General features: G+C 46.3%; 1 protein-coding gene across 3 annotated transcripts in view; it reads left to right on the forward strand.

The window, feature by feature from the left end:
- The window catches only part of PRICKLE1 (prickle planar cell polarity protein 1), a 65,708-nt gene that overhangs the window by 42,290 nt on the left and 9,994 nt on the right, over nt 1–13,424 (forward strand). The window contains exon 1 of one of the 3 annotated variants that reach the window (XM_075059080.1): nt 7,928–8,153. The exons of 1 other annotated variant lie outside the window; for it this stretch is intronic. The gene's annotated coding sequence lies outside the window, so the exon portion shown is untranslated. Of the gene's footprint in view, nt 1–7,927; nt 8,154–9,065; nt 9,084–13,424 lie in introns of those variants that run through there. One more of the 3 variants, XM_075059079.1, reaches the window with a different exon arrangement.

Consider the following 13,424-nt stretch of genomic DNA (forward strand, 5'->3'; position numbering starts at 1 on the left):
GCTTGGAGGCTGCCAGCTGAGTATCAGGTGTCAGGTATTGTCAAGCAGTTGCTGTTTCAGCAGCTGACGGTACCGTAAGGACTTAAGGATAAATGGATGCTTGTACAAAGGTCACTCATGTCAAGAGTGCCAGTTGAGTGTTCTTAAAACAATCTTCAGTTGTGCTGTGTGCTTCATACATAAGGACTTTCATTATTATGAATAATCTAAAATCTTTTACTCTGAAAATATGCTTATTCTGCAAACATTTCTATAAATACAGTTAAGGAAAGACACACATATTGGAGGCTCCAGACTTGTCTATAGTAATGTCATGTTGGTGATGAAGTGAAGCTTGATATTTAGGGGACTTAAACTGTTTTTCCCTGTTGTAGTAACAATTAAATATCTTGCCAGTTGGTGTGGAAAGGGTAATGACTGCTGGCTAAGAAACATAAGTAACTGGATTTCTATTTGAATATTTGTTTAACTGAGATCTTCACTATTTCCTGCTGAAAACCAGGCATAACTCGCATCTGGAACAGACACTTGGCCTTGAATTTCAAGTGCAGTGGAGATGAAGAGAAGGAAAGGAACCCAATCCTAAGCATCTAGGTCTGTGGTGAAGGGAATACTTGGAGGAGAAATTTGACTCTTTCAAATGCCTTTGGACTGTGTGACTCTACTAGGTCTGGGGTTTTTACTGATCTAGCACTTCTTGCCTAATCTTTCTCCTCTCTTCATACCTGTGTGTCCATAATCCCAAGGGCACTTGGCAGGCAATTGAGAGAAGTGCTGGTGAAGCCATCTTCCCTGGCTGCCTTTTGATGTGGTTTTGATGTATCAGTGTAGTTTTAATAGCTAGCTACTGACCAGGAGTGGGACCCTCCCTCTGGGCTTTCCTCCCATCCCCTCCCTAATACTGACAATTGTGCTCAACTCATCCTGCAATAAACCAGTTCTGGGAGCTAAACCAGCAGAGAAAAACTAATCATACTTGGAGGGGAAAAAAAAAAAAGTATGTAACCTCCCAAATCATCATTCCTCACTCTGTTCAGCGGAAAGCCTGTTCGGGTTTCCCAGAAACCGTGCTGAATCATAACCCTCCTAGGAAAAGAGACAGCAAGCTTAAACCTTGCATGTTTGCCCCACATCTTATTTGGTCATACACAGTTAGATTAATGTTAGTAAGGTGAAGTTTGTACTAAGGGCAAAACCCCCTTAACATTGGTTTTTATTTGCCCAGGCATGTAAATAGGGACTGGTTTGGTGCCCATTTTGGGTTAGTGGGTTATGTTACAGCACTTCCATTGGGAAACAAGACAGTGGGAAATTTTTTAGCAAGATGCCAACTTGTGGAGATTTCTAACACTTTCAAAAGTCATGGGAGTGAGGGGGAGACCTTCATGGCTCTCATAGAAGGAACTTCAGTTAGGTGCAGGACTTTCTTTTTTTTCTTCTTTTTTGGGTGGGTAGGAGAGAAGAAGAAGGGGAAGGAGGAGATTTTAGTATCCCTTCTGTTTTAAGGCAGCAACAAAGCATGGAAACTCATTGTAAAACTATGCATTAGTGTCTCGGGTCAGGGTGTCATTTGGATGCTGCCTAGCCCATGACAAGCCTTCTCAAGCATGAAGAAAAAAGAAACCTTATAAAAATCAAGAAAGCTACAGTAACAGCAGTAGCAGAGAGCATGAGCTGGGTGGATAGAAGAGTGATGAACCTCTGTTGAGGTAGAAGCCTGCCCAGCTTTGAGACAGGTTTTTGTTTGCTGAGCAAGAAGTGAGAGGACTGTTCCCAGGCTTACCTGGCTGGGATAATTATTTAGCCATTGATCTTCCTATGCAAAAGACTGAAACACTTACCTTTTTTTGGTGATGCCTTTTGGTAGAGTTTTGTGGCCTTCAGTCTTGACAGCTCATCAATCTGGTCGTCTCTCTTTTTCTCTTGCAACTGCTGCACTACAGAAAGCTAATAAAGGTGTAATGTATCTAGTTATCCACCTGACATTTTTTACATCCTCTTTGCATCACTGTCTGCCTTGAGGATGGCCTGTGAGATTAATTTGGTAAAATAAACTAACAGTGAATCTAAGCATTGCTCTCTCCCTTGTGTTTGTAGCATGCTGCGGGTATGGCTTCTGGAAAATGGCAACGTAGCGCTCTGCTGGGTACCTGCTTCAGTGACTGCTAGATTTTCCCTGCAGATTTTAAGCAAGAGGAGGTTACCACAAACCTTTGCAAATCTCATCTGTGGCTTAAAACTGAATTTTGTTTTCTCTGGATATAATGCTGCAGCAGCAGTAGTAATCTTCCAAGTCAAACTTTGCCTTCGTTTATACTTAATCCCCTGGGTTTTTTTTCCCTAAGTTTAGGCTGTTAAAAAGCATCATCAGAGACAGGGCAGACTGAGTGTAACCGGAGCATTACTCACGCAACGAAACTGTACTCACAAAGGGTTTGAAATTTGTTTTTAAATACTAGTTTAAATATTAGTTTAAGTATTAGTTTCTTTACATGGATGCCCCGCTCCTGGGGCGAGTATCCCTTCACATGTGTGTATGTGCGTGGACCATAGTAGAAGAGCCACACAGCTTGCACCATTTTATTTTTTAATCTAAACCAATTTCCAAACCAATTTAGATAAGTTGTGAGGAGTTCTTCAGAGGCAAGGCCTGAGAATGGAGCTCAACACAGATAAGAGTGACATCATTCATCATCCACACAGGCTTTGGCACAATACCTGCCTGAAAAGTCCCTCAATAAGCAAACAGTGCATTAGCACCGGCTCTGCAACACCTTCCCCATTGCATAATGGTGTTTGCGCTGGGGTGTTATTAAAAACCCAGGCAGCGATTCCACCCTGCGTCAGCCTCTGCTACCGGCAAAGCATTGCAGGCGCATGTTGTTGCAACGCATTTCGTTGTGCCTTGTGCAGCCTAGGAAACAGGGTGCTAATTAACCGAGGGTGTCGATGTAGGTAGGAGAGCCACGCTCGTGCCCGTCAGCTGGCGGTTGCAGTGGTATTGTGGGCACCCGGGCGGTTACCTCTGCCCTGCGCGACTGTGGGCTGCGTGGAGCCAATTACGATAAAATCAAGATTACTGTCTTCAGAAAAGCCTGTGGGGTTACGAGTTTCCAGATATGGCAACAGACCTGTTGGTTCAGGAGCAAGTCCTAGCCCGATCCAACAAGGAAGGGCATTTTAATGAAACTTTAATTCTTTGCTGCTGAAGCAAAGAAGGATCGCGGTTTTAAAAGGTGTGTTGGTCTTCAACACTGAGAGCGTTAAGAAAAGGAAATAAAATAAACCTCTCTTAGACGTTCATTCCCAACACGCAGTCGCTGAAGCTGGCCAGTCTGCATGCCTGCGGTAGCTGGTGTAGCTCTCCGTAGCAAGCTGTCCAGGTGCTGTTGCCTTCCTTGATGCCTGGTTGCTGGATGCCTCAGCAGATCCCTGTGCTATTGTTTGGCAGGTGAAAATACAAATGGGCATTTTTTTTTAATTATTATTACTCGTCTAGTGCTACTTTGATTGTCTCCTGATTTGTTATCTGATGTTAATATTTCCATTGGATGTTTTCCCTTGCTTTCTAAAGTTGTTTGGTGCGTTGTCACTGCTCCATCGACACTGAGGCAGGCAGAGGGAAGACTGTTAGGATCACAGGGAATGCAGCAAAGAGGAGAGTGGAAACTGAGCACCCTGGCTCAGTCACAAACCTGTGCTGGGCAAAAGTTGTCTTACCCATATTTTTTTAACATGTTGCGTTTCACATGCATGCTGCCTTTTAAGCCCCATAGCTCTCCGTCTGTTGCATATCATCTCTTGTCTATTGCCTGCACATCTCCTACAGAGCTGGTTTTCTCTGTGTTTTTAAATGTTATCTAAAAGATCCAGACTTTGGAGCCGTCAGAACTCACGAGGTGCTGCCTCCGTGCCCTTTCTTTGCAGCCTCAAAAAAGAAAATACAGAAGGATGCCAGCCAGCGACACAGTTGAGAGACCCTGATGCACCAGGAAGGGGACTGGTCTGTCTCTGCTCCCAGCAGCACGTGACGATCCACTGTTGGTGCCAAGCTCCCCGTTTGGGTGGGCAGGAGGAATTGGTGCTGAACGGGGAGAGCACGAGGAGGTTTCACCCATGGCTGTAGGTGTGGAGCAGCACAGAGAAGGGTGGCCTTGCTCTGGTGGCCCCTTAGGGTCCTTCCAGGCTTCAGCTTTGCTTCAAGGGCATCCAGCGTGTCAGGTGTCTCCTAGGGATCATGTGTAGTGGTAGAACTGTGCAAACGGTTCCCACCTACGAAGGCACCTACTTCCACACTGATGCTCTTAACCTGCGAGAGGAGGCCCAGGGCCAGGTTTGACAAGACATTCAAATATCTAGAGATGCGGGTGGATGTCCACAGGGGTATCTGAATGCACCAAGGTGAACGTAGTTAAATTTCACTTGTATTGGAGCATTCCGTAAAGTGGTCTTGGAGGTCAGGCCTTTTACGCATCAGCCGAGCAAGACCCCCTTGCCCTTGTGTTTGCAAGGCCCCCAACTCCCTGTTCACCCAGAGGAGAGAGGGAGTGAAATGGACAGCTGAGCCCACAGCTCCATGGCAGTCCAGCCTCCTAGGAGCTGGTCCTGTTTTTTCCTTGTGCTAACACCGGCAGATCCAAGGAACTAAACTGGTGTTTTTTCACTGGGTTGGGTTTTCCAGTAGATCAGTTCAGACCCTGGTGAAACCACATCCCTTAGCCTGACCTCTTCACTCCCTCAAGGGCGCATAGACCTGGGACCACTGAAGGTGGAGAGGACCTTGGTGCTGTGAACAGGTCCTAGAGCTCCCTGCAGGCAGGACCGTACCTGGTCCGGTCGTTGTCCCTCAGGTTCCTGAAGGGCTGGACCCGCCTGCGCTAGGTGGGCTTTGATTTGTGCCTAAACCCTTGGGGAGCAGTTGTAATTCCTGCTCTATGGGCTCCTCGTGTGCGATTGGAAACATGCAAAACCTTTATTGGTTGGTTTTGTTTCAAAACACGAAACCTGGTTTATTTTGAATAGGTTTCTCATTGGCTTCTCTAGAAGAATTACTCAGATATTTTTTATTGTTGTTCTAGCTTCCATTCACCTTACTGCATACTTTCACCTTTCATAGCTGACTCGCGACTTTTTATTTTAAATGAACAGGTGACATGATCCTTAATTAAAACTCTTGCAGTGGAGGTGGTGATCATTAAAGGGTGATGATGTAGAGGATGAACTCTTCTGTTTATCCACAGAACTAATTGGGCTTGAGAGGTGGGTGTTATGCCACTGTCCTACCCAGAGAAGCCACCTCTGAAGCACAAGAAGTTAATGCGTTTTCTGCTCCTTGGTCTCTCTTCTGTGACTGCCAACAAAGGTAGCAATTACCAGCGTTATCTCAGGGGATGTTCCCTGATGTGGATAATTGCAAACTGGGAAACCACGCTGATACAGCTGAGGGTATTTCTTACAGGGCAGAAGAACACCCCTGGCCTGGTCAGTAGTACAGGAAAGTTGTTACCTAGGCTAAATTTGTGCTAATACCTTAGGGCAAAAGGACCTATATCCATTACAGGTCCCTTGAAGCATCCGGTTCTTTGAAGGATCAGCTCTACCCAGCCACAGTCAAGAATTTGTAACATGCCTTAAAGGGCAAGTTGGTTTGTGCCTGTCTTTTTTTAGCTTTTTTTTTTTAAGGCAACTTCTGTAGCATAGTTTATGCTTCAGATAACAAGTATGTATGCTGTCATATTTGTTGTGTAAAAATAAAAAAAAAAATATCATAGCAACACATTTGTTCTTGTGGAAAGTAGCCTGAATCAAAGGAGATAGTTAAGGAATGACTTTCAGAATTTGCGAATGCCTGGGGGGAGTTACGATAGCTGGTTCTTAAGCCTAACATTCAAGGGGATGGTACCATCCAGCATTTGAGCACTGAAACGCAGCAATTCGAGATTTTAAAAAAAAAAAAAGTTTAAAATTATTGACTACTTGAAACAGTTGAAAAAGGGCTATAGTGGATTTAACAGGAGTTGTAGTGGGTTTTTCATTGCTGGTACTTTTAAATCAAAATCAAATGTTTTGTTCACGCAGACAGTAATTTCAGGAAAATCGTATGACCACATGAGTTCAGGCTAGAAGATCGCAATGGTTGTTTTTGGCCTGATAATCTGTACGTGTGTTGCCCAGAACAATATAGTAGTTTCTGTGCTCAAGCCAGAAAAATCCAGGGAAAAAAAGAGCAGTGCAGCCAACTATCTCTGTAGGCCCTCAAACACTTCAGTGTCAGGGAAAATGTTAGCAAGATCGGGGACAGTTTGACTGCCCAGTAAAGTCGGGGAGCGTCTCTTCTTTGGCTTCGGTAGGCTCTAGGTCAGGAAAATTTTGCAAACTCATCTGCAGCCGCTGAGTTGGTTGTGTTGCAGAAGTCCCCAAATGAGATTCTCCTTTTCGCAATGTGCTGTGCAGACGCGGTGAGCCCTCGCTGCGGGGAACTACTGAGAAAAGGTCAGGCACCCCTGGAAAAGGAGTAGACAATATATGCAAATTGTTGGTATTTAATTCAGTCGTGTAGTGGGGAAGAATAAACATTATTCCTGACATTTCCATTTTTGATTAATGATGAATGGAGTTGGCAGATGTTCAGCTGGCCACCAGATGGGGTCTGCTCAGTCCAACAAACAGAATAGAAACAGTCTGGGTCTTGTAAAGCCGGCACTGACAAAAGCTCTGACAAAATCTCTAGTTCATCCAAGTGATAGGCCAGCTTTGACCTCAAAACAACTTAGCAGTTTAAGAACGGAGGTGGTACAACCAGCGAAACTGCTTATGGAAGGGAAATGGGGTGTGGAAGGATTGGAGCTGGTTAATTTGCTGGAGTTTAAGCAGGTTTGGGGGTTTGGTTTGGGTGTTTTTTTTTTTTTTTTCCCCTGCTGCAGGAGCTGCAGACTGCAGCTTTGATTTCACAGGGTTGGATCCGTGCGGGACCTCGTTCGTCCACCCACGGTTGGTTCTGCGAGTGACCGCGAGGTGTCTGGGCACATCTCACGGCAGGGTCGGCTTAGTGATGGGGATCGGCTGGTTTTTAACGTCGTTAACCCAGGATAGGCTTTGCGGCTTGAGATCAGATAAGCCCGGCCTTGGTCCGGATCCATCAGCCTGCCTTTCTGTCTGGCTGCGTCTGGCGATGGTTAATGAGCACGGGGGGGGGGGACACAGGGATGGGGACAGGGATGGGGGGGGGACGACAGGGATGGGGACAGGGATGGGGAGAGGGATGTGGGGGGGACAGGGATGTGGGGGGGGACAGGGATGGGGACAGGGATGTGGGGGGGGACAGGGATGCTTCTCTCAACGGCTTTACCCCTCAGGGCCGGCTCCCCTTCGCACCCCGCGGGCAAAGTCATTCAAATTTGGAAGAGTGAATTTAAATTCATGCAAATTCCCTTCCTGGAGGGAAGCGATAAGTGTCTGCGAAGTACCCCGTCTCCCCGTCCTGCGCGGCGGGGCCCCCCCAGATAAGGGGTCCCCGTGGGGGGTGTGTGTGTGTGGGGGGGGGTGTCTTTGCCGCTTTGCCCCCGAGATGCGACCCTTCCTGCCTGGGGGTCGGTGGCAGGAGCGGCTCCCCCCCCCCTTCCCTCCCTCCCCCGCCTCGGGCAGCACTTTGAAGGGAAGATGGGGGGGGGGGGAGAAAAATTTCTCCCGCCCGCCGGAGGAACGGTGAGGGGCGGACGGCGCTGGGGGGGAGGCAGCTCACACCCCCCACCCCCGGTTTGCAGCCCCGGGGGAGGAGGAGGAGGAGGAGGAGGAGGGCGGGGGGGGGGCGGCGCAGGTAGCTCTCCCGCCGGGCTCCCAGCAGGCGGGACAGGGCAGGAGGAGCCCCCCCTCCCTCCACAACACACCCCCCGCTTTTTCCTCCGTGGGGCTGTGCCTGGCGCTGGCCGCTCCTGCCCGGGAAGGGAAGGGAAAGGGAAAGGAGCCGCTCTCCGTGGCGGAGCCGGGAGCTGCGGACGCCTCAGCGGGTCTGTCCGTCCTGACAGACCCCCCCGGGGGGGGGGGGGGGGGGAACGGGGAAAGGGTCTGGGTTTAAAAGAGCCGGAGCGCGGGGTCGGGGCTGCAGCGGGGATCGCCTCTCCTGAGCCGCTTCTCCGTTCCGGTGCTGTCAAGAGGTAATTTAATTTGGGGGGGGGTCCTTCGCTTCGCCGGAGCGGCTGGGTGGGGGACGGGGTACCTTCGGACCCGGGGGGGGGCTGGGGGAGCCTCTGACCCACCGTCACGGCCTTGAAACTTGGGCGGGACGGGAAATATCCCCCCCCCGCCATCCCTGAGGGAGCTCTGCCTGCTGAAGAAGGCATCGGCCCGGCCCGTCTGGCAGGATAAGCTGGGCTGTGCGTGGGATTTCGTTAGGTTTTTTCGTTGGTTTGGGGTTTTTGGGTTTTTTGTTTTTTTTTTTTTTTTTTTTACAACTCCAGTCTTGTGACTTATTGAACACTTTCTTGAAGTGTTTTCTCTGGAAACTCGTCTCAAATGAGGGCTGTGAGCCCTAACAAAGAAGGGTGTTGTTCGGGAGCCAACAGGTGACGGGGTGAAACCTGAGTATATGTGTACATTGGAGTAAAGTCTGGCTGCTGTTTAAAATAGAATTAAAAAAAAAAAATCAATGGGAGACTGTAAAAGGCAAGATTTCTTTCTTTCTAAATCTGTACACCCTCTTAAGGAGAGGAGGGGGGGGGAAGCATCCGTGAGAATACCGCTTCCTCGGCTAGAGGTTTGGTTCTGGCCGAACTGCAGCCTGCGGTCGTGTTCTGCGCAGCGCCGAGCGTAAGACGTCCAAATCCGAGGTGTTGGCGTGGGGCGATGCTTTTGTCACCGTGCTTCCTCCTTTTGTTAACGCAGGTAGCCTGTCTTTGCGGTGTGGCTCGTCCAAGGAAAACACCCCGAGAAGGATCGTCCGGCTTCCAGTTGGGAAAGTGATCTTTGCGCTAGGATGCTAGAGGAGGAAAGCAGTTCATTCTTCTGTCGGTGCTTGTGGGCTGGCCAATGGAAGGGAAAACAGTCCTTGCTTCTAGGGTCCATCTAAAGGCCTGCTGAATGAACAAGTACGCAGGCTTCATTCCTTTCCCCCCTGCTCTGGATAGCTCGTTACTGGAAAGACCCAACAGCTGAAGCAGTCGCTGTGCGCTGGTGCCCACACAAATTCTGCTCATCGACTGCAGATCCAGATTTCCCAAGTACAGAGCTGTCCGTAAATAGGTTATTTGTACTGTAGCTAGGGAATGGGGCTTTCTGATCATTCCCGTAAGATGTATTGGAAATGGTTTTTAAATTATTAATAGTTATTTTGTGGTGGTTTATTGCTGCTGTATTACACCCTCGCTCTTCTAATGTAGTTATCGTGCACCAGGGATTAAATAAGCAGGTGAATGGGCTGGCCATGCTAATCTTAACTCGTTGAGCCTTCATTGTGAATGGATGCATGTGATATGCATCTTGTATCCCCTATAGCCTTGTTAACAAGCCTTCTAACAAAAAAGTTGTTAAACAATTTGCCCTGCAGGACAGAGTAAAACAGCAGGGGATGGGCAAGGAGATGTTTGTCTAACTGTGCTCACAAATCACGACCTCTTCTATCTGGTCAGGGGTGAACATAATCAGTGAGCTGGAAATCCTAGCATGGGGATAACCTTCATATGGGGTTCAGCAACAGCTTTGCTCCAAGTCTGATACCCTAATGTTTTGTGTACCAATAGGTTTGTTGTAATTAGGAGCGTAGTTTGTCTTTGCTTCTAAGAACTCTCTCAGAATACAGTTGTTTTAATACATCAGTGGAAAAAAGGTATTAATTGCTTTTCTTTTTCAATGAAATTTAGCTGTTTAATTCAATTATGTTATTCATACTTGTCAAGCTGCCAGTGAAATACCTCCTTGTAGGCTATGAAGCTTTTTTTGAGAGGCAGTATTTGAACAGAGCTGAAACCTCAAAATGTTCCACAGACTTTTAAGAAAGCAAAACAAAACATCCTTGCTGTGTTTTGTAGATGTCGTGGCAGGAGTAGAAAGACCACCTTTCTACTCATCCCTCGGAAAGCACTTATTTTTTCAGCTGTTGTTTATATTCATTTGAATCCTCCTTAGGATGTAATCATTTTAAACGGATCACTTTGAAGGATGAGTGTGGTTGGGGGGCAGGGAGGAAGAACCCTGTAGTTTTAAAATGCAAACCAAATTACACTTGAGCAGGAGAGGAAGGAGAACTCCTAAACAAGCAATTGCTAAAACAGTTCTGCAGATAGATAGCCTGCTGTTAAGCTGGGCTGTTTTAGAAACCTCACTGTCAGCAACACCATGATATTTGTGACATGACCATATTGATATATGGTGTGTTGTCAGTCATTTTATAGCTGGCTTACCATTAGCTCTATGGTAGCGTTTTTCTTTTAAAGTGAATGCTGTCCTTTGAGTAATCTCGGTTCATTGAGATTTATGAACCTCGCTTTAAACATTTCCAATCGCCTTATCTGGGGAGGAGCACCCTGACTGTAAAGTTGCATTTAACAGTTGGAGGGGAGGTGTATTTTTCCTTTATTCTCTACCAGCCATACTTTCAACCTGCCCTGTGTCACTGGGAAGTGGGCCTGTGGGTCTGTGGTTTTCTCTTGCTGGAGCTGGACCACGTTCTGTCTGAAATGGATGGGTCAGAGGTGACTCGGGCAGGATCCATCTCCGTGGAAAGGCAGCGTGGTCTCTCATACCAATGCCTTGTCTTCCTTTGGAATTAGGCAATGCTCTCACACTTACGTACCTTCGCTATACGTGAAATCCCAATGTTACCCGGCGCTGCTTTTTGCCATGTAGAAGTAGCATGTAGCCTTAGTGTTCAAAAATCCTCAGAAAGGTTAACAAGTCTTCATGCATTCAGATTCTGGGGTTTTTTCTTTGTATTTCAAGAGAATAAAGTAAGTCAGAGAAGTTAATCTTTGATCTTAGGGAGAGAGGTTTTTGAACAATCAACACGAAGAAGCAATTACTGAATTACCTTTGTGCTTGTGAGCGCTGGGTGTCGTGTGAGCGAGCCGGGGGTGCACCCTGCTCGAGTGCCGGGGGACTGGCAGTGCTGAACCTGTCTCTTTGCCTGAATTACATTTCAGATATGCTTTCTGTGGTGTGGTTGAGGTCGGGCTGCCTAATGAAGTGTTGGTGAAGGTGTTTCACCTAGTGACTGCTTTTATTCCTGGGTTATTGGGCAGGAGTCAGTTCTTGAAAAGTGATAATTTGACCAACACAAGTTCTCATGTTGTAGTGCTGTAAGAATTGGAAATAGCAGCTTAGGTGTCAGTGAGTGGCATATTATTGTAAACCAGATATCTACCCCTTTCTGAGGGGAAATTGTAAAAGAGTTCATCTGCTGCTAAGATCATCTTGGAAGGACTTGGGTTTCTCAGTGATACTCATAGTGATTTTACACTTAAGAATTGGGTATAGATGATGCGGGACACAAGCTGCCAACCTGAGCATCCCCATCCATCTGCAACAGTGAGCACTGTTGCCTTTTTTTGCTAGAGCGAGTTCTTAACTGTGTCACAGTATTCCTCTGTCCCTCCTTCCTCATACCCCAGTTTTACACAAGCAATAACAAAAACATACCTGATGCTTGACTTCATTTCCACTAGTACGTGGAGAAGGGAAACAGTTTTCTATCACTTGTCTTGTCATTTTTTTCTGAAGGAAACTAATTCAAGGGATCTAGTATGTACTGGGATGTCTGTCTTTCTATTTTAAATATATAGGATTGAGCTTTTAGGATTGAGTTTGGTTTTTCTCACCTTCCTTGGCAGAGATTGTGACATGGTGATGCTAAGCTCGGAAGCTGTTTAGCTAACCTTCAGTTGTTCAGCTAGAGTAAGATTTCAGAAATTTGCCTGACAGCTCACAGGCTTTGTAGAAATAGCCTGTTCTCAAAGGGGAGGTTGGCAGGTGTGCTTGCCCCATCAAGTATTAAATGAATTTTTTACTACAGTGCAGCTATGCAGTGTAATAGAAGTGTGTTGGCATCTTAGCAGTGCACCAAAAATAGTGCGTATGTTTTTGAACCAGAAGTTTTTGGAGTAAAGTTAACAAGCTAATTTTTTGGAGCACTAGCCCAGCGGAAGAGTTAAGTAATCCCATCTCTTTTTATTGGGTGTGAGAATGTATAGACGTATTGAAAATGGGGATTGATGGACTGTGTAATACTGAATATCGTCATTTCACTGAGTTTGTAGCTTTGGATGCATGTGGCCACTTTTTATGGAGCAGGTTTGGGTTTACGTACTGAATCAACAGAGCCTGGCACTAACCAGTGCCTCGTGCTTGAAGGAGGAGAAACTCCTGTTGAGTAACTAGCAGAATACTTGGGTATGCAGTCTTAAATCTTTCTACCACCTGTGACCTAGCAGCAACTTATTTTCTCTAATGTGGTGGTGATGAGACTGGCAATGTAATGTGGGACCCACCGGAAGTTTTTAGATTGCTCTCCCCTTTAAGACCCACCAGCAAGGTTATATGTCAAGGAGATTAAAATTTTTTACAGTTCGGATCTAGTACTGACGAAATGGCATCTGTGTTTAGATGCATAGGTGAAAGAATTGCCAAAAATGGGGAAGGCACAGCTGGTGTGTAATGTGGTACTGTAAAAGCAAGCTTGTTTCTAACCCCAGTGGTCAGGATGTCTGTTGTGGTAGGGTACATCCTCTTTGCTTTTGATATCTGTATTCCACTGAAATTCCTGGTCTGAATTTCCTAAGAACTTCTGCTAGAATTAATGTAAGATACTTATCTTAATAAGCTTTCTACTGCGGAACGCTACAGATGTTGGTGAGAGCCTTCTTTGCCAGTTGTGACTCAAAATGATCCCACTGATATTAAGCTTTGCAGGCTTCATGAATCAACAGAAGCATCTCCCTGTAGGGTTTTAAATTAACAGAACAATCATGATGTATTTTACAGAGCCTAATCTGGCCTAATTGGCTTTCAGATATTTAACTGGACCAACGCCCTTCCGCTCTGATACAGCTAAAACAGAGTTCTCAGAGGAATCCAGCAGACACTCACTGCTCTGTGCCTACCTTGTGAAAAACAGGATGCTACTTGCACAACTGTCTTTTCGCAACAATTTCTTTAGTTTTTGACAAGCAGTTGTCATGTCTTTTGTGTTACTAGATTGGTGGTAGTAATGACTTCTGGAAGAGCTCGGGTTGAGCTTAAGAGCTCATTCCTTTTGTTGGTATCTGCTCAATGAGTCTTTCCTAGGTACACCTACATATAACCTGTGATGTGAAACAAGCAGAAGTGTAAAAGATGACAAGCGTTAATATTGAAATACATTGTGGTTGCCAAATGTGGTAGTGTGTGTCTAGTTTTCTTTTTCTTGAGTAGTTTTATAGCTCTCTTAAGCACTTTTG

The sequence above is a fragment of the Buteo buteo genome, chromosome 28 (assembly GCF_964188355.1).
Source record: "Buteo buteo chromosome 28, bButBut1.hap1.1, whole genome shotgun sequence".
NCBI lineage: Eukaryota > Metazoa > Chordata > Aves > Accipitriformes > Accipitridae > Buteo > Buteo buteo.